Consider the following 27,155-nt stretch of genomic DNA (forward strand, 5'->3'; position numbering starts at 1 on the left):
TTTTCTGAGGTTTCTGAATAAAAGGATTCCTAAACCTTTAGTGATGTTTTTTTCCCCAGTCTTTGCAGAGACTAGAGTTACAGGAGTAACCAGCGCTGCTCCAGTCTGTAAAAAGTCTGGTGCCCGCGGCAGGGTTAGAGCAGAGGCTGGGCTGGGGCTTCACCCATCGCCGTGGAAGTCTGGCTCCGTAACCGTTGGTCATCCGTCCTGCGGACACCCGGTAAAGGTACCAAGCAGGAGAGGGAACCCAGCGCAGGGCAGCCTGTGGAGGAAGGCGGTGAGAGCGCCCGCGGCGAGCCGGAGCTCCCGCACGGGTGCCGGCCGGGGAGAGGCACCCAGCCCGCTGCCGAACGCGCTGCGGGGGCCCCGCGGCTTCGCCCCCGGCCCGGCGGAGCGGGGCGCCCCGCGGGCGGCGGTCGCGGGCCCCGGCGACGCTCCCCGCCGCGGCCGGCAGGCGGCGCCCCCGGCCCGCCCGCCCGCCGTGCGGGTGCGCCGGCCCGGCGCGGGGAAGGAAGTGGCGGCTCCCCGCGGCGGTGGGCACGGCTCGGGCGGGGGAATAAAGCTGTCCGGCCGGCGGCTGCTGCAGCAGGGCAGGGGCAGTGCCGGCACTGGGGCTCTTCGGCTTTCCCCCCCCCACCACCCCGCAGCGCGGAGCTGCGGCGGCCCGCCCGCCTCGCCTCCCCCCGCCTGCGCCGTCCCCGCGCCGCGGCAGAGCCGGCGGGCGAGGAGCTTGCCTGCGCCCGGCCCACCTTCGCCGGGGATTATGCCAGCGGAGCGCGGGCATGTCGGCAGGCAGCGACTCGTAGGCAGCGGCAGCCGCCGAGCCGCGGCGGCATCAGCAGCAGCGGGAGCCGCGGCCGCTGCGCCGGGAGCAGCCGGTGCGTGGTGGGGGGACGCGCGCGGGGCGGGGGGCGGTGAGGGCGCCTCGTCGGGCGGGGGGCGGCGGGGCGGGCCCCGGTACCTGGCGGCCCCTCGGGCCGGGCCGGCCGTGCCTCAGCGGGGGCGGGAACCGCCGCGGGCCTGAGGGGAGGGCGAGGGGTGAAGGCCGGGCCCGCGGGGCGGCTTCAGCCTCCCCCGAGGGGTCGGGGCGGCTCGGCGGGCCCCTCCCCGGGGCCTCGGCGGGCGGTGGAGGAGGAACGGCCCCTGCGGGCCGCGGCGCTGGCGGGTGCCCGGCCGGTACCTCCGGGCGCTCCCGCGGCCTCAGCGGGGTCGGGCTGCCTCCTCCCCGCCCGCGGCCAGCGGGATGCGTCGGCGGTGAAAGTTTCCCGAATAGAGGAGTAAATGGCAGGGAGGGACAGGTCTGCTGCGCCGCGGGGTCTCCGCGCCGCCGCAGCCATAGCACGCTGCACGCTGCCTCGGCTCCGAATTAATGCACGCAAAATAACGAAAGATTCATAGCCTTGCTCTAACGTACCCCGCTGGAGCACAAACGGGGTTTGGTTGTGTTGCACCCTCCCGACCCCCCGTTATTCCTTTCTCTCTGTGCTGGCGGGTTGTAGGCAGCAAACACCTTCCTCCTCTGCCCTCGGTCGCGGTTTGAGTGTCGGTGTTTGACAGCCGGGGACGGGCACCCTCCGCACCGGGCATTTCATAATGGCAGAGGGAGCGTTTTCGGTAGGTCGTGGCTGGATGTGCAGGAAGCTGTGCTGGATGTCGCGGAACCGTGCCGGCAGCCTTCGAGCACCACACGTGTGAGGCCAGAGCGGACCCTGCCCGCGGGAGCGCCTTCGTCCTGGCTGCGGCCCTCCTTGTCCCTCTTCCTCGGTCACCACATCTCTGGGGCTTGAATTTCACCGAATTCAGCTTTGGCAGAGGCACCGGGTGGAGACTTGCCGTGTGGTGGGGAAGGCGGTGGCCCGCGAGCCTCTCAAACGAGGCCTGGCCGTGAGGAGGGGGTGAAGGCGCTGCCCGGGGACGGCCTCCCTGCCTGTGGTAGGAGAAGAGGGGCGAGACCTGCAGTGGCCTCACAGAAACGCCTTTGACTAATTACAGCTGAGGAAGAACCTCATGGGCTTTCGGGGCTCGAGACTCCCCTGCGGTCAGTGAACTGCTGGGTGGCCGACTGGAAATCGGCCACGCTCCTGAGGCGCTGCCTCCCCTCGGGAGGGCAGGAGGAAGAGATTTTCCCTTTAGGAAGAGCAGAATGCCCGTTCCTTAGCTGGGTGATGGGCTATAAGAGGGGATCCTCTCTGCTGGGCCTGGCGGTCCCTTCTCCTGGCCTCCCCATCACTTGACGGAAGGGGCCCTGCCTGGTGCTCCCGAACAGCCCTGGGCTCCATTCTGGAGTATGCTGCTGCCCCACGGCAGCAGGCTACAGCATGAACAACTTCAGCTTTTTGTCTAGCTGCGGGAGGGTTAAATCGCTTCCTTCACCTCCTCCCGAACCCCTCTCACTCCACTGAAGAAGTAGAAGCACTGATGAGTGCACTGAGGTGCTCGGCCTAGGGCTGGAGCATCATTAGCAGACCCAGGAATGGGGAACCCCTTGGAGCAGTGCCCTGTTCAGTCAGCCACACAATTCAGTCCTGTCACATTTTATGTTAAATTGCCATGACTGAGGCAAAGTTTATTTAAATTGTGTATTTAAGCGCAAAAAAAAAAAAAAGTTTCTTCCTGTGTTAGTACCTGCTCTAAAGTGAGAGCTTCCATCTTCTATGTGCTCTGTGCGCCTGGAAGCAGCTAAGTGGGTAATACGATGCCAGAAAATGTCTTCAGTCTTTGAAGACATAATCTGCATGTGCTCAGCTCTGTACATGACAGCGGTTCAGCAGGACAATGGTAATTAGTCTTCGCGGACATCAGGACTTAAATAGGAGGTGGTTTGATTGCATGTCGAAATATCTATGGCCTGTAGGACTCCTTATCCTCCGATTGCATACTAATTCCCTCTCCGTGCCCACATCTTTTTGCTTGCGCTGTATTTTTATCGCATAGTTTATTTTTGTCGTGACTGCGTTGTGCTCCCGAGTAACACAAGAAGACTGACTGCGTTACAGAGTTCAGTGCTGGCTTCTGAGTATTTTTTCCACTGTTGAATAGGAGACTGCTGTTTGTAGGGCAGCCTTTTTCCTGGCCTTTGGCAGACCTCATGCCTGCAATAGTCCATAGATCGCTGTATAGCTGGTTATTCTGACAGGTAACCAGCTCGTTGCCTTGGCCCTGGGCTGCTCGGTAATTGAAACGCCTCCTCGGGATATACAAAATAAAGAATGGCCAAGCATGAAAGCACGGTTGCAGACTTGTCCTGGCTTGCTGTTTTTCACAGGAGTGCTGCTTCGTGTCCTTGCAGCGTATTTGGATTGTGGCAGCATCTCCGAGAGGGAAAGAGAAACGAGCAAGCAAGGGCTGGAAACACAGCTTGTTGTGCTTCTTGCTTTTGATAGAGCAGACTTCTGGTAGGCTGCTAGGTTTCATTAATCATATTTAAGTTTCTGTCACTAACTTTTAATTAAAAGCATGGTTGATACCACTTTAATGAATGTACGGATGTTAGCCATCTTCATGCATAAAAATGCTTTTTAATTCCCTTACTATTCCCTTTATGGCCCTTAGATGCTTTTGTTACCATTTAAACAGCATACAGTAGCAGCTGTTTATCTTCTTAATATAACTTTTTCTTGCATCTGTGTTCAGGAAACAGTAATGGTTCGAGTAAACAATTCCCTGGTATCCTTTAACAATATATTTTTTCAAGTAACTTGGCAGAAAGGGTCGTAAGTGATGTCTAAATAGTGAACTCCAAGGCTCTTGCTGACAGTAGCCTTTTTTTAACAAGGATCTTTCCCCAAAATGATAACTTCCTATTAAAATAGCCTTTCTATTTTGGTTTGCTTCTGATGGTGTATTTCAATGCTTTTGTCGCTTGTTGTGCATCTAACAGCCCAAGCATTTATTGTGATTTACCATCTGGCATGTGGGAGTTTTATCTAACTTCTCATTTTAGTTGACAGCAACCAGTTTGGAAAGACCTTGTCCTGATTTTTTTTTTTTTAATAGAAAATCTCAAAACTTGCAACTGACAGTGGTGCTAGGGGGCTTTGAATTTAAATAAATAGTCTCTTTTTATTCACAATTTGTTACTGCTTCTGCGAATTGGCCAAATAGAGAAGCAGCACATCCTTCAAGCAAGGTAATTTAAAGAAGGTTCCTCCAATTAGTCCAAAACAGCATTAATCTCCCCCTACATTTGAATAAAAATCTTGTCGTTCGGTTGCTGTCTTGGCAGCCTGACTGGAAGGCTTCAGAAAATGGCAAGTGAAAGCTTATGTTTACTCCTGAGTGTAGTTTGACTCATGCCATTCATGCATATTCACGGTAGTGGCCTGTTCCAGGACCAGCACTGATCCCTTGAGATCATTTGAGATCTGTTGAGAAACATGGGGTTTTTTTTCCACAATACGTTTTTCTTTTAGGCTTCCTCTTATTCAAGAGACGTGCCTCATTTCAAGGGGAGGGGAGGAACAGACATCAGTCTTTCTTCTCTTTATTTTTGTTTTCTTAGAAGGAAAAAGCATCATCTAAACCCCATGGTTTTCTTAATAGCCAATTTCTCTAAATGGCTCTTTAATTTTAAAGCTGGTTGGCATAGGGTATGATGCAATTAATATTTCTGTTTATCTCCCCAAATAAGTAAGATATGTCTAATTTTGAGCCTGAAGGCATCTTATAAACAAAAATGTTCTGTAGTATCCAGTGTGAATGGAAATGGAGTAATTAACGTGGGGGGAGGGAATAAATAACACGCTTTATTTTTAACTTTGTTTTCTGGGTGTTGGAGGAAATCCAAATGCCACAACATTGTACTGGGGCAGAGGAGTCTGTGTGAACTCACCCACGAACTGAAAGGGAATGTGGTTTCTCTAATCACGGTGTCCATGCACACGGTCCTACGAAATTTTACATGAACAAAGTAATAAATGATATTTAGATGTTCTTAATGTAAGAAGAACAAAACAGTTTAGCATTGGGCTAACTCAGATCCTGTCACTTCAGGGAGTTTTAATCAGCATAGTGCCAAGTCAATACACAGAGCTCCTGAAGTCATACTTGAGCATTTTCCATAAGCAAGGGGTTTCCCAGGTGCGACTGTTTCAATGGTGTTTTTTTAATTAAAAAAAAAAATATATATCCCTAGAAGCTCACAGCAAAATGCTTCAGTAAATCCCACTGGGGAACTTAAATACCTTTTTCCCAACTAGTTTCTTTCTTTTTTGAAGGGTGGCTGTGGGGATCCAGGGGACCTCCTGAGAGATGGCAGTATCTGGAAACAGAGCCGCTTCCCACTGTCCTGCAACCCTGCCTGAGTGTGTTTGACACAGGGTCAAGCTTCAGAGGGGAGAAGAAATAAGCAGTTGCTTAGGCAAGTGGAGATAAATAGTTACTGAGCGTACGTGGGTGCAGGGAGATGCATGATTTGCCATGAAAGAGCAGGAAGAAATCTAATAAGCATAGGGCTAAAACCTGCCCTGGAGAGCTTGGGCACATCTAAGGAGGTGCTGGCTTTGCAGTGAAAGACCATTCAGGAGGAGAAATTTAGTGCCCCTTACTGAGAGGGAAAACAGCACCTCCTGCATGTGGGCTTCCATATGCAAGGGATGGTAACAAGGATGCAATTATCTTGGGTTTGATGGTTAACGCAGCCCAGGTCAATGAATGGTGTGGAAAGCTGCAGCGAAGCCGCCAGCCCTGGCAGGGTGCTCTCGAGTTCAGGAGCGAAGGAGTCAGGGTCATTGCCTCCGCGTCCTCCTGGCCGCTGCCTTGCGGGAGGGCACGTACCAGCGCTCTGACTCTGCAGCTGCAATGCCACAGAGGGCAGGAACAGAAAGCAAACGCCTGGGTTGATTAGGAAGTGTGCTGGGCAGAATGCAGCTGTCCGGGTAGGAGCGTGGGCACCCTGAGCAGTGGCTGGGTCTTCCAACATCCCTTCACAGCAAAGGCTGATCTTTGGCTTCTCCTTACCGAGCTAGTGCTTGAGGACTCCAAATGAGAATTTTCTTCTGGCTTTTAAACAGCCTCCAGAAAATCTTGCTCAGACAGATTTGAAGAGCTACAACATCCAGAAATCTGCCTCCTTGTGGACTTCAAGGTTTTTTCCACAAAAACCCCCACCCTGAGTGCCGAGTATCTTGGATAGCGAGGACTGTGCACAGCTTTTACAGTCTCGACTTGGTTGTGTTTGGACAGCTGAGGTTGGTGAGTGCTGTGATATTGTAAGCAGGAACCTTAAAACTCCCCTCTGCAGGAAAGCAGTTGAACTTAGGTAAGTTGGAGGGACTCCCTCAACACGACGAGGGAAAATGATTCGCCGTTCATCCTTTCTGTTCCTTTAAACAGCTCAGTCTCCTGTCAGAGACCAGATACTGGGATTTCTACTCGGTTTTGTTTATTTTTATTTTTTTTCCCAACAATTCCTATAGTCTGGTTGGGGTTGGGGGAGCAGAGGTCCAGACACTCCAGTAATGAAACAAGAGGTAGTTTGCTGCTAGCTGGAAAGGCACATCTGATCGTTGCAGCGTACCTAGGAGGACTTGGGAAAGATAACAGTGAATGAACAGGCGAAAGTTTTGTAATTTGTCATCGCGGCAGCGATTCTTGTAATGGACAGGGAACTTAACTCTGATTTGTTTGGATTGCTGGCACTTACATAGCGATTGCTCAGCTTCGGGACACTAATTCAAGCATATTAGCTGACTTAACCCACAGAGCAGTGACCTGAGAAGGCGTTTCTCTTTAACAGCGCAATAACTGATTTGGAGGGTGGGAGTGTGTAATCACATCAGCAGGTTGAGGCTATCTTGGCGCTTTAGGGGCGAGGCCGTGTTATCTCCAGCTCCAAGGAAGTTTGATATTTGCATGACTGTTAATTCTGGCCATTATCTGCTTTAAAAGGTTATGTAAGGATTTCAGGTTTTTATAGTACGGCTGTGGTAAACTGCAGTTCAGCTTCTGCTCTGTCTTGCATGGGTTACTCGTAAGGAGTCTGATTTGGGACTTAGGGGATTGCTCTGAGGCTTTTTTCAGATGATTTGGGTTGGAGTCAGAGTTACCACTCCACAGGGAACCCTGAAGGGCCGTGGGCATTTCTTAAGAGGTAAAAAATAATGTGCTGCCATCAGCCACTAGATGTTTGGAATGAACAGCAAAACAATTTTATGTATGTATTTATATATAGACATGCGGTGTAATTATGTTTTATATGTCAGAAGACAATTCAATGGGAATAACTTCACTTGTGATTGTAATTTGTTTCAAGATCAATACCATAACTTAAATAACCTCCTCCTAAAGGTAGAAACACTGCAGAATCACTTTCTCTAAGTGGGTGGCTTACCTATTTTAATGCTACTTTTTTTTTTTTTTAAGAAGGAAATAGACATTTTACATTTATCATATCAGATGAAATTGAAATCTAAATATTTACATCTTTTTGCTGGATCTGAGGTTGAGCACCAGTTGTAGGCGTTACCAAGCTGTTTACTTGTCTCCTTCACTGAGTAGGTTGATTTCTGCAGGGTGGTGGAGAGATGGAGCCCCATATTTCTGTCTATTATCTTCTAGCCTGTCTCTGCAGCTGGAAATATTTCCCTCTGTGGGCTTGGTGACCTGGCATTAGGTTCAGAGGGTGTTCTAGCCTAAACATGCTGAAAGCTAAACGTGCGTTATCTCCAGCAGAATGCAGAGTTAACTGGAAACTGTGAAACCGGAGGGGGAGTTCAGGATACGAGAATGTAAATAACTCGGAGATGTTTTGTGAAAAAGAACAGAAGGGGGAGGAAGGCCTCTCGCTTGCTTTTTCTCTGCCATCCTCATCTCCCCGGTAGCACTCTCCGTTGCTGACTTTCAGTGCTCTTTACAAGCAAAGGTGGAGGATCGCTTCTGTTTTAAACAAGGGTAGACCAGTAGCAGGCGTCTGAAATGTTGCAGGTCACAACTCAATAGGAGAGACAGTAAAAATCCCAGAGTTTTCTGCCTCCGGCTTTGCTCCGTTTTCCAGTCCAACACTCAATCTTCCTGGGCTGTGCTAGTGAGGTGGCTCGTCTTGTAAGGGACCTTGTTTCCAGGTGGGCTGTTATTTTTTGGGCAGGGCTAGCATGGTGCTTTTAGGCTTCTGATCCACCAAAGCAAACTGATGGAGAAGGAGAAGAGCAGATAGCTTGTTTTGTTTTCCCTCTCTCCCTTGTTTTTAGGCATCGTTTATCCAGACTCTTGGGACCCATTATTTGTCTAACCTGTATCTGGATCGTAAAGTATTGTTCCAAGTTTTAACTTCAACAGATGGTAAACGTCTTCCAGCAAATATCCTCAAAAATGTGTTTAGCATGGACACCATGTGTCCTTTGTCCGTTTTGGGACTACGGAATAATTTTTAATGTTGTCTTTTGCTTACATTTAATGCCTATAAATAGGCTTTTCAAAAAGGCGCATTTCTCTAACACACTACCTCTGTGAGAGGGAAGAGCGCATTTGGGCAAGCCTACTTGAAGGATTAACCTTTTTAGTACAGCTTCTGTGTGTTGCTCTGGCTTCCCAGTTTTAATCTATAATTTTGTTTAGAAAAGCAGGAGATGGTTTGACTTGCCTTGCTGAGGGTGTGCACTTTGATAACTCCGCTTGACGCTCTGCTCAGAGAAATAGTTGAACTGGAAATGCAGCATCACTGTGTCAGGCTGTGGGAGGGAGGGACGGACTCGGGATAATAAAACTTTACAGAGTTACACAGCCTTATAAACTGATTTCTAACAGCAGTAATTATTTATGCAAAGCTGTAAGGAAAACTGCTCCTTACATTTCATAGGTGCTTTGCCTTCTGTGCCTGGCCCTCAGTGGACCTCGTTAGGTCAAGAGCCAGATCTACTGCATCATGTCTGTAAAGACACCTGGGCTGTCTAGGCAGAGAGAATGTAGGGGGAAGAGCCGCCTCCTGTCCTCCTTCCGTCCTTCTCCATACAATTGCCCCAGCAGAAAAGGGAGCTTGACACAGAGGGAATTTAATTGTCTAATGGAGCATCTTTATTATCAAAGGTAGATATGTTAGAGCACTCCCCCCCCGCTCTCTCTTATGTTGTCTGTGTGTCATTTTGCTGACAGAACTTGTGTTTTATTCCTTGTTACCAAAGTAGAACTCAAAAAAGAGGCGAGAATGTTTTTATCTTAATCATCATTACCAAAAATCCTCAACTAAACTGTGCCGAGAGACTGTTTTTATTCCTGGCTTAAAGGCAGAGTATAATTTGACTTCTAGACTTCTCACTCTTCATAAATCAAGTTTATGGCACCAGTAGCTAGGAGAGTCAGCTTCTGATTATAAACGGGTTTGGAGCCAACAAAAAACCACCTTGAAATCAGTTTGACAACTGTTTGAGAACTACCTTTCGAATATTCCTATCAAGTATTCTGCAGAGGTCTCTTGCAGCAAACTTGTAGGTCTTGTAGATATCAGTCTTTCCTGCATATTTTATTTAACTTGCTGTTCAACCTTCTAGAAGAATATATGCAGATAAGCTTTTCAAAGCTTTTTAAAAATTTATTTTTATGTGGAAACCTGGGATCAGCTAGGCAAGAGTTAACCAAAAGTGCTTGTGCTGTGCTGGGGGAGTGCAACGGTTGGTGCTCAGAGCACCTTGCCAAGAGGTGCTTTCTGCTGTTGTTTGGGTTTTCTTGAAGTTAAATCCCTGTTTCTCACCGGGGTTTCTTGCTTTATGTAGCCCAGGTGGGTATCTCTGGGCCTGTTGAGCGTCAGAGGTTGCAGCCAGGTGAGGCATACCCAGCCTGCTGCAGGTGACGGCGGGGGTGAGCTGGGTGAGTCTCTGGGTGCACAGACTCAGCGGGGGGGGGGGGAAGTCAAGGGAGACTAATTGGTGCTTGTTTAAGCTTTATCCTCGCAGCCTGTATGGCAGCAGCTGGCCTGAACTGCCTGGCTTGGATAACTTGAGCAGTTAGTAAAGGCAGTATAAACACAGGCACGCACTACAGAGCCCAGGGGCTTAGCATTGCAGTTATCATAAGGTATTCCATCTGGAGGTGGAAAAACCAGCCCTTACAGGGTTTCTTTATCTCGAGGCTGGCAACGAGTGCAGAGTGAGTGACATATTTCCATTTGACTCATCTGTTGTCAAAATGGTGACACCCTTGAGTCACATTAAAAATGAGACCTTGTAGCTGAATTGGCCCATCATTCTGGTAAGCATGGAGCAGATGTTTGTCGGTTTTTTTTGGTTTTGTCCTCATTAAGAAAATTATTTTTTTCCCCTCCCTGAGATGGGATGAAATTGATTAATGCCATCGCTAATGTTCTGGGTTAAAAATAACAGGACAACCTGATTCAGGTGGAATGCTGGATGTTAGGTGTAAAGATGTTCAAATAACCTCCTTTACAACTATATAAAGCCTTAAAAATAAAATTCAAAAAAAATTAGTGCCCAGTAGCCAGATGGTTGGAAAAGAACACCCCACGATCAATGAGGCAATATGTAAATATTTTCGATCATTACCACAGTACTGCTGTGTTGACATTGAAATTCAAAGTGCTATTCCATGGGACTCCTCATTGATCAGCAGATGAGCTCTGATAAAACGGAGGATAAAAGCACAGTACTGAGCATCATTATGGATTGTGGGTTTCCTTGACAAGGACAGGCTTCCATCAAGGTCTACGAATGGATTTCAAACCCTCTTTAAGCATGTTACTCAGACACTGTGTTTCTTCCCTGGCTGTTGAGTACTGATTAAATGGTGTATTATTTCTTGAGCTGCTTTCTTTAAGGTGAAATACTGCATAGCTGACTAATTCTTCTGTGCTAATTGCCACATTTATATGGGAAGGGGCAAGGTGGAAGCTGATGTAGTGTTCTCTGCTTGAAATATACCTAGCTAGAAGTGACTGGAAAGTAATATAAATCAAATGGTTGAATTAAAATAAATTTTTGAAAAAAAGGTTCTCCTGAAAGCAGGCTGTAGAGACCCTGTCTGGCTGATTCACTTAGAAATCTTCACAGGGGTGATAGCGTTCTTATGCATAAAACATGAAGTGCCTTTAGCATACACAGGTGCTGAACCCACCAAGAGGCTTTTTCTTTTTTTTTCCCCCCTCCTACCTCCACTTTTGTGCTCCTGGAAAAAAAAAATCTCATAGGTTATACTTCTCTCGGAGGGAGTTTGAAGCTTGATTCTAAATAGATGCTTATAAAAGCTGCTTTTAAGATCTGAATCGGTAACTGCCCACCTTAAGACAATACCATGCCTGTGCAGAGCAGATGCTGCTGTTTGCTGTTCCTGGGATCCCACCATGGAGGCAGGAGGTCATGCTCTGTTCGGGAAGGTGAGGTGTCCCGGAGGACATGGGGAACAGGTTGCCTCTGTCAATGTGTGATGTTAAATGTGAACTCCTCCCACTTTACACAGACTGATGTGAGGTTCGTAAAAATCTTCTACGGGTGCATATAGAGGGTAGGGTTTGTTGTTTTGGGTTTTTTTTAATGTATTTTTCTTGCAGCCTAATCAGAGCAATCCCTTGGGATAAAGGATAAGGATATCCCCTTATTGTTTTAGGGTGACTAACTGATACGAGAACAGAAAACACCTTCTCTGAGGATAAAGGACTCTTGTGACTATCCCTGGTCTGAAAAGGATGCTTCCAAACCACGAGCATGCAGTGTTTGACCACAGCTGACACTTGTTAGGGTTTAGTATTTATTAATGCAGGTTGTGCAAAAGCAGTAGGCTGAGCTAAAACAGCTGTGGTGTTCACTAGGAACAGTTTGCTAGTTCATTTATCCCTGCAAGATAGCGCTGTCGGTGTCTCTGACTTTGCAGAAACGGCGTGCGAATCTTGCTTTCTATTGCCTTTGCCCTTGCTCGACTGGACTCTGATCTCAGGCGTGAGGCCAGTGCGTTCCCGTCTGTGGTTGTCACCAAGTGTGTTTGTTCAGGTAACGGCGAGGTGGGAACTCTGCCTGTCTCACCAATATAAAGTGTTTTAGTGGTGGCAGTGATAGTACCTCTTAGGAGGAAGGACTGAAAAGTGGAGTGCAACACATCAGTTAAGCAGAGAAGCCAGCAGAAAGCATCTTATAATTAATTGCTCTCCACGGAAAGGTAAATGCCAGTTCAGTTAGTGTAATGTAGTGTTCTCAACGTTTGTGCTAAAAATGAGCTGCTTGCCACCGCCTGGGTGGTACCTCATCCTCCTTGCAAAACGTATTTGCATGTGAATCTGTCTGCTGATAGCTGTGGTCTGCTTTCACGTGCCTCTCCTGATGAACTATGGTGCTGCTCCAGAGCCAACTGCGGTCTTTGCATGGGTTTGGTTCGGAGCCGCTCGGATGCCCAGAGACTTCCTTGGAGAGGTGCTTCCCTGAAAGCCTTTCGAGGGAGGGAGGAAGTTTGTAACATTCATCTTTGCAAATCACCCATAATAAAAATGTTCTTCTAGCCTTTTGGGAACTCTTGCATTAACTCACGTTTCTCAATGTTTTTGTTGGGTTGCTTTTTTCTGGTGGTCTGCTTTGGATGAGTGTGTTCCTTTTTTAATAATGCTGAAGTCTCCTGCACTTCAGTAGTATAATTTTAAAACAGAAGCAGTTTTAAGTGTGTATTTGATTACCACTTACCACAAAATGTTTCTGAAATGCAGACAGGGTTAATGATTATCAATCTAAAAGAGGCTTAAAACTGATAATTTTAAAGTTTAAATTTTGCATTGGTAATCTGTTCTCACACCTAAAAATAAGTAAATTAAGAATGGCATCAGTGAGGCCTCTGCAAACTGCAGTGACTTTACAAAGTGGTCACTTGGGACTACAGTCAAGGTGAACTGTGTATAGATTATTCCAGAAAACAAGTTTTATAAATATGTCATAATGTCCCACACTACGTTAATTACCTGTTACTTTCAGTGTTTACTGTAGAGAAAATGCTGGTATTTACATTTTCCCAAAGGCAATACTTTCAGTTCCTGTTGTTCAGAAATGTTTTTGCTTTTAATCACTTTTGATTTCAGTACTGTTAGCAAGTGTCTAGAGAACTCTGTCTTTCTGTTTGGAATAATTGTTTCAGACTTGCTGTCACTGAAAATAAGGTTTGTCATCCTTCCCCAATCTACAAAAAAGGAAAAAAAACCCCAACCCTGAAACAAAAAAGAATAAAGCGGGTAGGAAGATTGATTCTCTTAAGTTGAGGAGGTTTTGAGTCTGCTCTTCCAGGTTTGCATAGCTACCCAGTGAGGCTTTCAAGATTGCCCTCACAGTGGGTCAACCGAACACTGAAACTCCTTCTGAAACCGTGGGTCCAGGCCCCTGCTAATTCTGAGAACTGTGCTCTGCTCTGCAAAACCCGTGAAACGGAGCAGGGCTCTGGGCTGACTCCATTGTTTTAAAATTTATTTACTTCAGTGTAGGTTACGGTGGATGTTCCTTTCGGGAGGATGTTGTCTAGCGTATCCAGCATCTATTGAAACTTGTCTAACTTGTGAAAGAAAACCAGTGTAGAAGGGGTGTTGACAAATCCCCAACACACTTGATGAGGAGTGAATTACTATATAGTGAGTGATAAGACACAATCAGACTAGATGTATATTGGGTTAAAAAAAAAGTAGATATAATTAATCCTTTTAAAAAAGAAAGGTAATGTGAGGATTTTTGTTTACTTGCAGATCAGTATGGTAGAATGGCTAAAAGGACTAATGAGACGCTTTCTTGGAAAAGCGTTTAAAAGTTCAAATGCAAAGCAAGATTAAAATGTTATATTTAAATATATTTCCATCATACAGATTTGAATAGGTGATTTAGAGAGAAAATCCTTTGGGCTTTAAGTCACTGCATTGTGTTTAACAGTAGGGGAAGAAACACTTTAAATTTCCCTTTATGAAAAAAAATTTTACTTAAAGGATTCCTTAAGAATTTAGTGGGTTAATTCTGCCCCAAAGCGCGCACACAAATTCTTGACACAGGTTTATATCTATCAAATCATCAAATATTTTTCTTCAGTTGATTTCAAGATGTAATTTTAAAAGTAGTAATGATTTTCACTGTTAATTTTGTTGTAAGCCTGCAGAGTCCATTTTATTTATGATCTGGTCTTGACTGTATTAATAGTGGGAACAAAAGCAATAGTCGATAAAAGAAAAGAAAACTAAGGTTCAGCTTTGTAGCACGTTGCAGTGGTATTTGGGTGACACCAAGGAATGGCATCTAGTGAATAGGTAAGACAACTGCATCTATGTACGTGTGTTACAAATACTGAATCGTAGCTCATCCTGGATAGCGGGATCGGGTTGGCTGTTCATACTTGGTGCTTTCAACTCTCGAAGTGCCTGGCAAAGCTAAGCAAATGCTGTAATACCGTTGTGTGGCAGGAGTGTTTCCTCTGTGCTGTGCACATGAGGACGCAGACGCGTGGTGGCTGCTTTGAGACCGCAGTGGAAAGCTCTCCGTGAGCCAGACCTAGCACATGGGAATCGCTTGTCTTTGAAACTCAGATCAGACTCCTAAGCCTTAGGTCTCCAGACTAGCCCTGTAGTTTCCAGTCCAGACAGATCCACATCTAATAGTTGCGTTGCGGAAGGTTTTGAGATGGGTTAAACAACTTGATGTCCAACTCTTTCAACTTTTTTTTTTTTCTCTCTTTAAAAGCCAGCCTGGGAAAGTAGAAGTGGCATTTGGGCTCCATGCGGCTGGCTCAGCTGTGAATCAGCAAATGACGTTAATAAGCATTTGTGGACTAAATATATTTTTAAGCTGTCTGGCTGCTTGCTCTTGGTGAGATCTCTGAGATTAATGGTCCTGAAATGTTACTCTCGTTTGTTCTTCCTCCGGGATGAATCTGACCTGTGCAAGCACTATTATTTTTTTAAATTGCTGTGCAAGAAGGTACAAGAGTAAAGAGCGGTTACTTTTTTCTTAATTGTTGGTAACACATAAATCTGTCTGTTAACTGAAGTGGGGTATCGCAGCAAAAGGTGTCAATGTTTTTTCCAAGCATTTCAGTTCTTTGGTGCAGGGAGCAGAGTATATTGGTGTTTTTGTTTTTCTTTTTTGTAAGTCTTTGGTTGTGGGTGCTGGTCTTAAGGCTTGGATCCAGGTCCCAGTCGAGGAGATGCCTTTTTTTGTGTGGATGTGGACCCAGATTTGCATGTTCTGGTGCAGAACACAGCTCCTGCTACAGGGAAGGACGACTGTGCCCTTCCTGACCTGAACGGGAAAGGAAGATTTCTGCTGCTGGGGAGTTAGTGAGTTAAAGGCAGCTTTAATCTGAGCGGGTGGTTTTCGGCAGTGTGTGGGAGCTGCTGAGGCCCCGTCCTCCCCGCACGCATAGCCAAGCTATCTTCTGATCGCTGTCGACTTCCTGAAGCCGTGCTGGCTGCCCGTGGGTCACTTGTCAGGGAAACGGCTGCAAATACGCCAGCCTTCCCTTCTCCGTCTGCCCTGTTAGACCTCGCGCTACCGAGAGCCGTTGCTCAGTTCTGGCTGTTGCTTGGAGGACAGCAGGGACAGACAAACCGAGGATAAGCCAAGAAATTAAAGAAGACCTGAAGGAACTTGAATATACTTGGGGAGAGCTAAGAAGAGAGGGGAGTGATGGCTGGGAGGGGGGAGCACATGTGTGCGCCCTAAAGTGCAAACCAGATGCTTTAAAAGCAGCATTAAAAACAGTTTCCAGTGGTTGGAGGTAATGATGAGGCTCTGCCTGAAGGAATCTCTTAGAAAGGCAACCGGCTGCTTGGCATAACGAAGCAAACCACGTGAGCTGCTCGGCAGGTAATGGTTGCAAGTTTCTTCTGGCCCTCAGCTCTCCTGACAGAAATCAGCCTTGGGGGAAAGCAGGTAGCGGATGGCTGGAAAATGAGGTGTAAATGGTCTGCCTGGGGTTGACGTTTCCCGAGCTGTGTGGGAAGGGAGCTGGACCTGTCTTCCTGGGCGCTGCCAGTTCATCATCCCTGTCTTTGCCATCTCCTGGGCCTGGCTGCTCGGCGCTCTGCGGCAGCCATGGGAGGTGCCTTCTCCTCACTCCTCCTCCAGGTGTGGAAGGACTTGTGGGGTTTATAAAGGCAGCTCCAGCTCTGTTTCCACCCTCGAATGTGGGATCGTGCCAGGTCTCTGTGGAGCTATCCGCAAGAACGCTGCGATGTGATGGTTTTTGTCTGTGATGATGTCCCCTTCGTGGAAATCGTTCAACACTATATTTAAAAGGGAAATGCTTTAGGGGGAAGTTATGATATTGTACAGAGAGAGCACATGAGAGTGGTCAGTGCAACGCGCGCGCGTGTGGGTTTTTTTGTTTTTTTTTTTTTTAAATTTCCATGAGTTAGAGATGACGATGACTCATGGCTTGGAACGCACTTTAAATCCCTGAGGTGCTCATTGCCGCCTACTATCACGTATTGAATTTCTGACATACCGGAGGGATGTCTGCAGAGAAATTCTGATGTGCAATTTTAAAATGTTGTAGCTTTATGTTGTTTGCATAGGAGCCATTAGCATGGTATAACTGTGAAAATAATGCAGCTTTATTCTTGCTGTTGATTTCCCATGGGCATGGCAGTTAAGCAACTGTGTTTTATCTTCCTCTAGGATGTTGACACATGTGGACCAACAGTGACATCCTTTTTCAGCAATGCTGTCTTCACTCCCTCCTGCACTCAGAAGCATCTAGAGAGATTTTTTGCAGAAGGTAGGTTCTGGCATTTCAGCTGGATGGCTGTTCTTTTTCTTCTATATCAGAAAAAAAAAACATTTAGATGTTACTAGGGAGAAATGGTAATGAGTCTGACGGATACTAGCTCGCTGCTGGTGAGAGAGGGGATTAACCTTAGTTTGGGTTCCACTTGAATAGATGCTCAGGGGGAAATGCAATAAAATGGAGTCTGGGTGAATGGCTGTATGGGTTGCCTTTGAGAAGGGCTTGGCAGTCACAGGACATGGTTGGCTTAAATGGCAGACACATGCGTATTGGTAATAAACCTCTTTTTAAAGAAAACTCGTGCTCCCCGCCTTTTTCTGCTTAGTCAGCATCCTTCTTTATTTAAAATCTTTTACATAAATAAATTAAAAGGGAGAATGGTTGCACAGGATGTGCAATTAGCATAATTTTTTGTGTGTATATTTAAATCTTGTGTGGGTCTTCCCCCCCCCCCCCCCCCCCCCCCCCAAATCTTAACCTTGTTGCATTTTATTTGTGTTGAAATAAACAGTGTGCAGCCTCTGGTACTACCATAAAATTGTTGTTCATTTCTACCCTTTTTTGCCCTCTGAACTTTTAATTTGCTTTACATTGCTAAGAGGATTGACAGGCAGAACTTCCCCAGTAAAGAGTGAGATGGGGAAGGAAGCACCCTGTGGTGTTTTTTTAACAAGTAAATTTGAAGAGATTTTACACTTTCTATGAATGCGTGTACCTGCTATTCCCTTATGCTCTAACCTTTGGAGTGTTGCTTGTGGGTTCACTGTGTATGGTCCAGCTCTCACCAAACCTCTTTTGTGTAAGTTCTAGAAATCTGTATCATAGTGTTACATTTGCCTACAAAATTAGTGGCTGAACAGGAGTTTTTCAATAGGTGGGGAGTCAGCCTTTACACTGACTCTGTAGTTTTGCATCTTCTTATTTTCATCCAGTACATTCCTCACTACTCATTTCCTCTATCAGAAAGGGTGTTTTTAACTCTTAACTCCACCAGATGTTTCTCTTTGTGGTGATACTGTGGTATAGCAACTATGCATTTTTGCTGCTCGATGCTAAAACTCAAAAATTGCTGTTTTTTGCTTTAACAGCAACGAATTGCTGGGAAGAACAGAGAAAGGATAAATGAGTTTGGATCTGAGACTGTTCACTTATCAGACCGAAACGTGTTTTCAGTTTCTCTGAATTTATACCTCAGGGTTGGAGTAGTTACACTGAAAATGCAGTGACACCAGCTCTGTATTAACATGCAATATCTTTACCAGAAATCCTTGAAAACTAAGGGTGATTTGAATACCTTAGTTATCTCCTGTCAGGAAACTGGCTCGCAATGAATTCATTGCCATTCCCCAGGTCGATTCCTTTCCTGAAGCCTCTCTCTTCAGGATTAGCAGATCCAAGGGCCAGTCCGGGTAGGCTGCTCCCAGTGCTGCGGCTTGTCCCTCTGTGGGATACCCGATTTCCTCGGGAGAGAGCCCAGCAGCTTCTCTTCTGCCCACCGCAGCTCTCTGAAGGAGCTGCGGACAGGTCTCTCTGGAAACAAAAGCTGCTGTCAGCAGCTTTAACAGAGGAGTTTATGCTCTTAGAGGCATTAATTGCCATGTGCTGAGGGAGAACATCTATGCCCCAAGAGCTTTGCCTCCCTTGCTTTAGATCACGCACTTCCCCTTTGCTCCCCTGTAGGCTGCTGTAGAGGAGAGTGTGTTTCTCTGAATTAGTGGTAACAGCAAAGAAGAAATGCAATCCTTAGCAATGTTTAGGGTTTGCTTTGCCCTGAGGCTGTGGCTCTTTTCATTTCACTTGCCTGAAGGACTTTACAGGGCTGACGATCCTCAGTAAGAGAGGCGCCCAAGTGGTCATTAATTTTCTGGGCAGGTGAGAGGAAACTGCCTTCAGAATTGTATTCACAGCAAGATGAATCCGTGCGGCTTGCGTCACTAGAGAGCAAGTAACGTCCATGGATTGGCAGGTGAGGAAAGTAGGGAGAAAAATGGGTTTTAAACCTTGTCAGGGAATGCAGCATTCATGAAAACAAAAAGCTGAATAGCAATGTCCAGGAAAGTGCTGTAGACACCGGGTAATTTTCCCCTCTGTTCTGCCATCATCCCTGTGCAGCCCTTTGTTTTTCCAAACCCGGAGGCTTTGAATCCAAACTGCTGGACGGAATGAAAATGATGGGAGGAGGTTCCTCTGCAAGTCATACCTGGGAGTATTTTGCATAGAATTATTTCAAAACCTAGGAAAGCATCCTCAATCCCTGGTGCAAGCAGAAAGGCGGAGCAGAATCTGAGGGGCATGTGTGTGTACGCAAGCTGTAAGTGCATGTGATGTTCAAAGCGTGGCTGTGGGACCTCGGCAAGAAGCCAGTGGGGGAAGCAGTGTGATAGGGGGAGATGGAGGATGCTGATGCAGAATGAGGAGGTACCTGTTGCTCTGTCCCTCAGCATCCTCACCTCTAGCTGTCCAGGGGCACTGCGCTGCCTTTTTGTGTTTCCACCAGTCCTGCAACCGTAGAAGCCTGGATGGGGTAAGGAGTGAGTGTTTCCCTCTGTAAGAAGAGGCAGAGACTGACATTGGGCAGGAGGCTAATATATAGGAGAGGGGAAAGTAGATGAGGTGAAAGCAGGTGGAATTACAGGGTGCCTTAGCCTGAGAAGATGTGAGGCAGGCTGGGGACAGAGGTCTTGTGCACTGGGGAAGTGATGTCCCCTCTAAACCGTTTGTGCACATCACTGAAGGAATGTATGGTGTCCTGTCAAAAGGAAGCACAGGTTTGCTTTGCAGTTGGTTCCTTCTAATGCCCTTCTAGCACTCCCTGCCTTGCCTGCAGCACCTGTCTTTGTGCCTGTGCCACACTGTGCTGTGATTTTTAGGTACATTTCCACCCCTGGCTGTGTAACGTGACAAGATTTTCCCCTTCCAGAGCCCTGTGCACTTTTAGAGGTACACAAATTGGGGCTGAATCTTACTTTTTCTGTGTCCTGTACTTACCAAGGGACCTACTGTGTGACCTATGACGTGAGAATTGTGCCCCTTGTAAGGGGTGAGTTTATGGAAACCGACTGAATGCAGAGAAATCTATCCTCATGTTGGATCCTTCATAGACTATGCTGCAGAGCACTTTACAGTGAGTTAGATCAAGGTGATAACGCTTCAGAGAGCTGGGTGATGGCTGCTTTTGTACTGGCAAGGGGAGGAACCCTGTTTGGCAGAGTAATGGAGCAGTACAATTGTGGCGTTCCCCTATCTCAGTGTGTAAAGGTTGTGGGTTAGTGTGGCACTTGTTACAGTGCCGGGCAGGGAGAAGGGGGAGCTGCTAATAGGTAAGGGAGGGGGAATGGGATCTCGTAAAGGTAGGAAATAGTTACAGGTAAACTGAGTTATACCTGACAGTCTACGACACAAATGTTTGGAAAGGTACAGAAGGATCCCTCTTCAAAAAAGATAGTCTCCGGTATTGTCTGGCACTATGAAATTTCTAGTGGAAATATGGGCGAGTTTTTCTTTCGGTTGTTTTCCTTCTCTTACAATAGAAACACTAGACACGAGGAACTGTTTGGACATACGTATTTAACTGGGAGGAAAGAGCTGTGACACTGGTGTGGTTGTAACCACAAACTGACAGTTTCCTGCTGCAAGTAACTTTCTATAGCTCTAAACCTCGTTCATTTGTGTTTGTGCTGTTTAAATATCTGAGAAAGATTCCGCTGCTTCTAGGCTTCTTGTTTTTGACAAAGTCTTTGTTATAGTAATTTGGGGGATGGTGGCATGAAGAGAGATCGTTACAGCACTAATACAAATTCAGGTGAAGTTCAGAAGGTTTCCATATTTTACAATCTTGCATAATATAAACGTCAAGAAGTAACCCCATTAAATATGTCAGACTGGTTTTGCAATTACATTTACATGTACAAAGTTCTCTTTATTTCTGGGGAGAAAGGACATAATCATGTGAACCTACCTGTGTGGCTGAGACCTCTTCATCCGATATTTCCATGGCATCGTTACTTGCTTCTGAGTCTCCTACCTCCTCCCCATCCTTCTCCACTGTGATGTGTTAAATATCACAGCTGCAAAAATGAGGGCACGTTTTTCCCTGCTGTTCCCATTCCAGCTGGAAAACTTGGACAGATCCTTCCCTTGTGGTTTGTGATACTGTAAATAAAGGCTTGGGAGGTCACACGTTTTCCATCTCAAGTTATTTTGATTCCAGTGCTGGAATGGGGGGGGAGGGAGGAGAGAAATAAAACTAAAAAAAACCCCAAGACCCCAAACTGTTCTGGCTTATTGTGGGAAAAAGAACTCATTAATGCAAAGGGAAAATAATTGGAAAAAAGGCCTTTACAAAGAAGACTTAGTCTTTGACTAAAGCTGAGACTTGGAGAATTATGGTCAAAGATTTCAAAGGAATCTTGCATTCAGCTTTGAAATAAAAGTTATCTACAAAGCAGAGGCCCTGAACACCAAGCTCCTGTGATCTGGTGCTGTTCCTGGACGGTTCTGAAAAATTTGCTGTCTAGCTTTAAAGGCATATTGGTGTGACTCTATAAGCATATTGGTGAGTAATTTTACCTATGTTCATATGAATATGGTTATTCATATGCTTAAATGTCAGTTAAGTGGGCTTTTAAATATGGAGCTGAGAAATTCTGGTCGTAGGACTCACTGGCTGTGATGCGTCTTGTGGTTCGGCTAGCCTGAGTCGCTGCTTACAGCCCAGGGCAGTGCCTGATGGTCTGGGGCACGGTGGGTGGAAAACACGTAGGCACACTCGCTTGAGATAAATGACACAGTTCAGCCTTCTGAAAATCAGCACAGAATTGCGATGTGTTGTGGTGGCTGTTACTGCTGTTGTTCACAGCTGGTGTCCTACATCTGGCAGGCTTGGTCTCCTCAGCTGCGTCCCTTTCCATGCTGGTGTTTGAGGCTTTGAATATTCACAGAAAACACTGCTTAGGTTTAAATGCATTTTTCATATTTTTGCTTTTGATATTCGTTTAATCCTGTTTTGCATTTACTAAGAAATGAGCTCAGAACAAGGTCCGTTGGGCTTTACTACTGGGTGGTGATATGCAGAGTACGATTAATATTGGCTTACAGTGGAGAAACTAAGTTACTGGCAACTGTGCCGCTTACTTTTGTTGAGTTTTGAAGAGGCCTTTTCCTGGTAAAGATTTTTTGGGTTTTTTTTTAATCAAAACAGGATACAAAATGTGAATATAACTTGTCACTACAGAACTCACATTGTACCTTGACACTACAGAAGTATTTCTTTTTCCATAAACTGTTATAAACGTACAGCAGGAACAAAAGAGAAGCATTCCACATCTAGATGTTAATTTCTGCACAGGATAGTCTTTTGATTCGATAACTTTTCTTTTCTTCCTTGATCTTCTTTTGCATTTTTTTTTCTTTAATGGGCACATGACATATGGACATAAAAAATAATGGCCCAATTTCACCCCTGCTGTAGCTCATTGACGTCATTAAAGCTACAGCAGGGATGACTTGGCCCAGATTCTTTAAAAATAAGACCTGATGAACAACCCCTCATGGAAAAGCTCTGTAGAGAAGGTTGTCCTGAGCATAGCATAGAGCACATGCTATGCAATTCACCGTGACATTCGATAAAATTCCCGTTGGTGCCCCTCCTGTGAAATGGAGGTAGGACCCTTCCTGGAGGGGACAGCAAGGCATGTGCTTGCAGACCTGCTTTTACCATACCTTAATAGTGTGATGGAAAGGGGCAATTAATGAAGTGAGAGAAGGTCACTTAAAGTAGAGGCAGATCTGGGTAGAGACGTGACTTGCTTGGAAGACGTCAGAGATGTTTTCTCTGCCTGAGGACTGGGCTTGCATGTGGTGAGCCAAAAGATGGAAACCATGGTAGAAATGATCTGTGGAAAACTGTTGCCTTGAGCAGACTTTTAGGAAGACGGTTTGTATCTGTTTTTGTCTTTTTGTACTTTTTCCTCACTGCTGCCCAGAGGTAGGGTTCTCTGCAACATCAAAATATTGTCACACAAGGATTAGCCATCTGAACATGGCAGCTCTGCCTTCCCTGACAAAGGGGCACTCCCAGGTTCAGTATCTCAAGGTAGATCTAAGGTGCAGCTGCTTTTGCAGGCCATATTGCCCTTTTTATAACTCGGTGTGGAAATAGAAATTACAGGGAATATAGGTGAAAGAAGGCAATGCAAATCATGGCGAAAATAGTAGATTTGACCTTGACTTAAATGCTCAGTCTGAATTAAGCTGAAATGTACTTTCAGATCTGAACAAACTGAAAACAGACAAATGTGAAAGGTTCTCAAGAGCTGTTGACTGCTTTCTGTTTACTAAAATACTGGTAGCGATTCATGGATGGCAGTTCTGAAAATCTTTATGCTAACTTACGAAGTGAGCGTTTTGCTCGCAGTTATTTATAACTGCAGGAAGAAACACCCTTTAAAGAGCAGTCAAAGCCCCAAAGCTGTATCTGTAGTGGGTGAATGCTTGATCACTGTTTGTATAGCCAGTATTCATTGCCTAGGGCATCTTTAATTTAACGGAATTCTTGGTTCTTGGTGGCAATAACTGTATCTGGCCAAGACAGGTTCTCTTGCAGTGAGTCCAAGAAATCAGATAGTTCTTTTTCCGATGCCAGACTCTTCTGGTCCACTGAATATAACTGCAAGAACACATAGTTCCCAAGAAGGAAAATGCTTACTGTGTTTTTGGTGACAGCTGAAGCTAACTTGAGGGAGGGAAAGATGGAGCGAATAGCACTCTTGCCTGCTTATGAGAGCATGTTCATTTTAAGGGAATTCAAGTCAGAAAGTTTTTTGCAGTCAAAAGCCAGAATAGTGTCAAAGTGACATTGCCTAGTATAAATAGTGAAGGGAGAATTAGATCTTTAAAATATATTCAGTCTTTTGATCAGTCATCCAAAACTCTGCTGGTAAGACAGGGAAAGAAATCTGGGCTTAACCTGATAAATGTCCTTCTAACGGTGGAAAAAGTCAGAGAACCCGAGAATTTAATTCATGATATCCAGAGAGACCATGCAGCGGCTGGCAGCAGACTTTTAAGGAAGAGTATTAATGCTAGTGGAAATAGAGGGGGAGAAGGTAACTGAAAGCTCTGCAGCCTTAAGGGCTTTTGGAAGCAAAAGATGTTTGATGTAATGCAGATAAGGGTGATGCTAGCTGCTTTTTATTGCATAGAATACACCCTTATCTATGAAACTATCCTGCTTTGAGATTCTCTTTCCTTGTATTGTCTTCCTTCCTTCATTTCAAGCTCCCTTATATCATTGTGGGTAGACCTATTTAGGGTCTAATCCTACTTCCACTGAGGCCAAAAGCAAAACTTTATAGATTTGAGGAGAACCACCCTCTAGGACTTCAGGTGAAACCCCCACCGTCTCTCTCCAACCAGACTGATGAGCAGCATGGGTTGAATATTTTTGCCAGATCCAATAAATGCTTGATTATTGGAGAGAGGGGTTGAAGAGAGGATTCTACCTGAGTAAGAGAATGTATGAAAATCCTTAAATTGTTTATCTTTTTGACTGACCCATAGCAGTTAATTTTCCAGAGGCAGGCTACCTGTGATGGGTCTTAGTGGTGTACAGGAATGATAAATTTCTGGGGTATATGGTATAGAGATCCTTATCTTAATAATCAGAAGTGTTTCTTTGGCTGAAAATAGGATTTTTCAGGAAGTTGTAAAGTTGCTAATGGGCAGTAGCACACTGTTCTGTATGCGCTTATACAAAGCACATACACGCCTCTAAATCAAGGCCCGCTTCTTTTCTGAAGGCTGAGCGGAGCACATCTCATGCAGCACTCTGAGGCAGTGCTGGGAAATTACGTGCTACAGCCAAGTTTTGGTTTATGTCCTTTGAAACATCATTGTATGGATGTGCACATTGCACAAATGTCCCCAGGGTATATGTAGGTTATCAGTGAGATTAACCTCGGCTGAGCCCTAGCACTAAAAGTGTTTTGACGGTTGTGGCTGCATGGCGTGACCGCTTCTGATTGCATCTCAGCTTTACAGCTTCAAGTGGAAACTGTCCAAAAAGTACCAATTCTCACTGAGGCAGTATGTTCTGCAGTACAAGTTTGCGTTAATCTCTGTGCATGGACGTGCTGGCTGTGAGCAGAGAGAAAGATGTACCAGCAGATGTATTGACAGACTCTCTTGTGTATCCATTTTGTTTATGAAGAATGATGAGTTGAAATCAATATGCAGATCAGGAGTGCTCTGATTATCTAAAGAAAATCCTTTGACTGTGCTGTTTCTGCATCATCCCAGCAGTTGTGTTTATTAAAAAAAAAAAAAAAAGAGGGGGATGCAAATACCATATTTATTCAGGTTAGAAAAGAGTATGGGGATGGAGCCCTAGAGAAAAGGGGAACCGTTACGTGCTGAAGGAGAACTTTCAATTTATTTGACTGGAAATTTTAATCTATTCTGGATGATTTAACTGTTAAGCTCTAGAGCAATAGGCTCACTTCAGCTCATCATCTACTAAGTGCTTAGGTTCCACGGGGTGCTCTTAAGTCCTGTAGAGACCCGTAAGGTTCAGCTATATTCTTAAGAGCTCATGGAGAGTAACAAAGAATGAGGAAAGGGAAACTTTCTGGCAGCACTATTTGTGTTTATAAAAGAACTGTCTAAGAAAATAACCTTGAAATTAATTTGAGCTATTGCCTTGATCAATGACTCTAGTTTGTCTACTAATTCTTCTGTGTATAGCTAGAACACAATCTACCAATAAAAGTTCTTTTTTATTATTTTGAGGTTTATTTTGATGGATTATGTTTCTAGGTAACTGTTGAAGGTTATTTCTGGGAAACACTGCCAGAATGCTTATTAACATGTGACTAGACCCAGGTAGAGTCCCTTTTGAAGATTTGGCTGTTCCTGTGCATCCTCAGTGAAGGGCAGTGACTGTGCTGAAGTGTGCGAGTCCTCCCAGTTCCCTGCCCACGCTGGGCCTGGAAATAACTCTGTCACTAGTAGAAATGTCACAGCAGGAATGACTCGCTGGATGTGCCCAATTCCATTTATCTAAATGAGCTGTGATCTTGGATTTATCATGCTGTTTCATAGCTAAGACAAGAGGCACATGAATGAGATTATTGTTGGAAAAAAATAGAGGGGCGCTGATATAAATACTTCTGTGAGAAGTTTAGCAGAGCATTAGCAAGTCTTTTTATATTTATGAACAGCAGTGGTCAAAGTAGTATCCTGCAAAAGATGCTTTCCACATGATACTAACTCCAGTCATTAAAAAAACATGAATCGGATTAAAAAGTGTAGGGGTTTTTTATTTGCTTTTGAGTCTTCAGATGTCAGCGCAAGCTTTAATCGGCAGCTGTGCTGGTGAGAAACTACTGCGTGAAATGGAAGCGGAGGATGTGGGCAGAGATGCTCCCGTCTGAGTGGCTTAAGGGCTCCCCAGCACCCCAGGAGGTTACTGCCCCACAGGTAATCTCCTCTCAAGGATTATATGAGCACTCATGTCTCTTTCGTGGCCGTGTCAGCAGTAGCCAAGGGTGTCCCTGTGGTTTGTGGAGCTGAGGAGATGTTCAGCGGAGGGGCTGCCGCGTGGACGGTGGAGGTGGGTGCCCAAGAGCACTCCTGCCTGTGCGTGAGACTCCTGGATAAGAAGGTGCAGCACCTGAGCCCTGGCAGAAATATTACAGGTCTTGTGATGTCAACAGTTGGCAGCTGGCTGCATTGACTGTACGGTCTCTTAGGCAGTCTTTCAGGTGGACATTTTTAATGCTACTTCCTCTCCCTTCTGGTCATTTCCTCTGCAGGTGGAACGAACTTCTTAAGCCATTTCTCTTTTGTTTCAAGTCAACCTTTTGGTCTGTGCTCCCCATTGCTTTGAGCACCCTACTGCGTTTCCTGGGGCTCAGGGGAGAGGCTCTGAGGGAGATACAGCAATGACAAACATTAACATCTCAAAATTTTTTTATGTGTGTACTTAATATGCAAAATGTCATCTGCTGTAATTGATTTTGCTGTTTTGTGTCAGAGGCAGTGATGAGCAATTCTCTGCCTCCCTGTGTTCTGAGGATACGGATGCTCAATTTTGGCCTGGTACCAGTGATTTCATTGTGAGGAGCCAGAAGCAGCAGGGCATGGAGGGCGTCCCCTCGCAAGGTCGTGGTGGGTAGAGCCCTACTGCTCTACTGCTGAACTTCCGATAACCTGGAGGGAAGGGACTGTCCCAGCACTCTGACTGTGCTGGAGGGGCTTCTTAGTGCTCACGTCTGGGCGGATGGCTGTTTTCTGCAGGTCATGGTCAGGGCCAAAGGTGTATTCCCTGGACAGGATGGCAGGAGGTTCAGGAGGTGGGACGGCAGGAAGCAGTTTCATGATCCCGGGCTACTGCTGGTGGAAAACTGCCCTTGCTTTTGGATCTGCGCTTGTTCTGTGTTGGCGAGGATTGTGTTTAATTTCGTGGTATGTTCAGTATAGTA

At 45.8% G+C, this 27,155-nt stretch overlaps 1 protein-coding gene across 6 annotated transcripts in view; it reads left to right on the forward strand.

Moving 5' to 3' along the window:
- Window positions 1-758: 758 nt before the first annotated feature.
- Window positions 759-27,155, forward strand: part of PITPNM2 (phosphatidylinositol transfer protein membrane associated 2) — a 142,264-nt gene continuing 115,867 nt past the window's right edge. For 5 of the 6 annotated variants that reach the window (XM_076352574.1, XM_076352579.1, XM_076352578.1 and 2 more), the window contains exons 1-2: window positions 759-878; window positions 16,566-16,665. The gene's annotated coding sequence lies outside the window, so the exon portion shown is untranslated. Of the gene's footprint in view, window positions 879-15,647; window positions 15,753-16,565; window positions 16,666-27,155 lie in introns of those variants that run through there. The other variant, XM_076352576.1, reaches the window with a different exon arrangement.

This window comes from Aptenodytes patagonicus, chromosome 15 (assembly GCF_965638725.1).
Source record: "Aptenodytes patagonicus chromosome 15, bAptPat1.pri.cur, whole genome shotgun sequence".
In the NCBI taxonomy this organism is placed as follows: domain Eukaryota; kingdom Metazoa; phylum Chordata; class Aves; order Sphenisciformes; family Spheniscidae; genus Aptenodytes; species Aptenodytes patagonicus.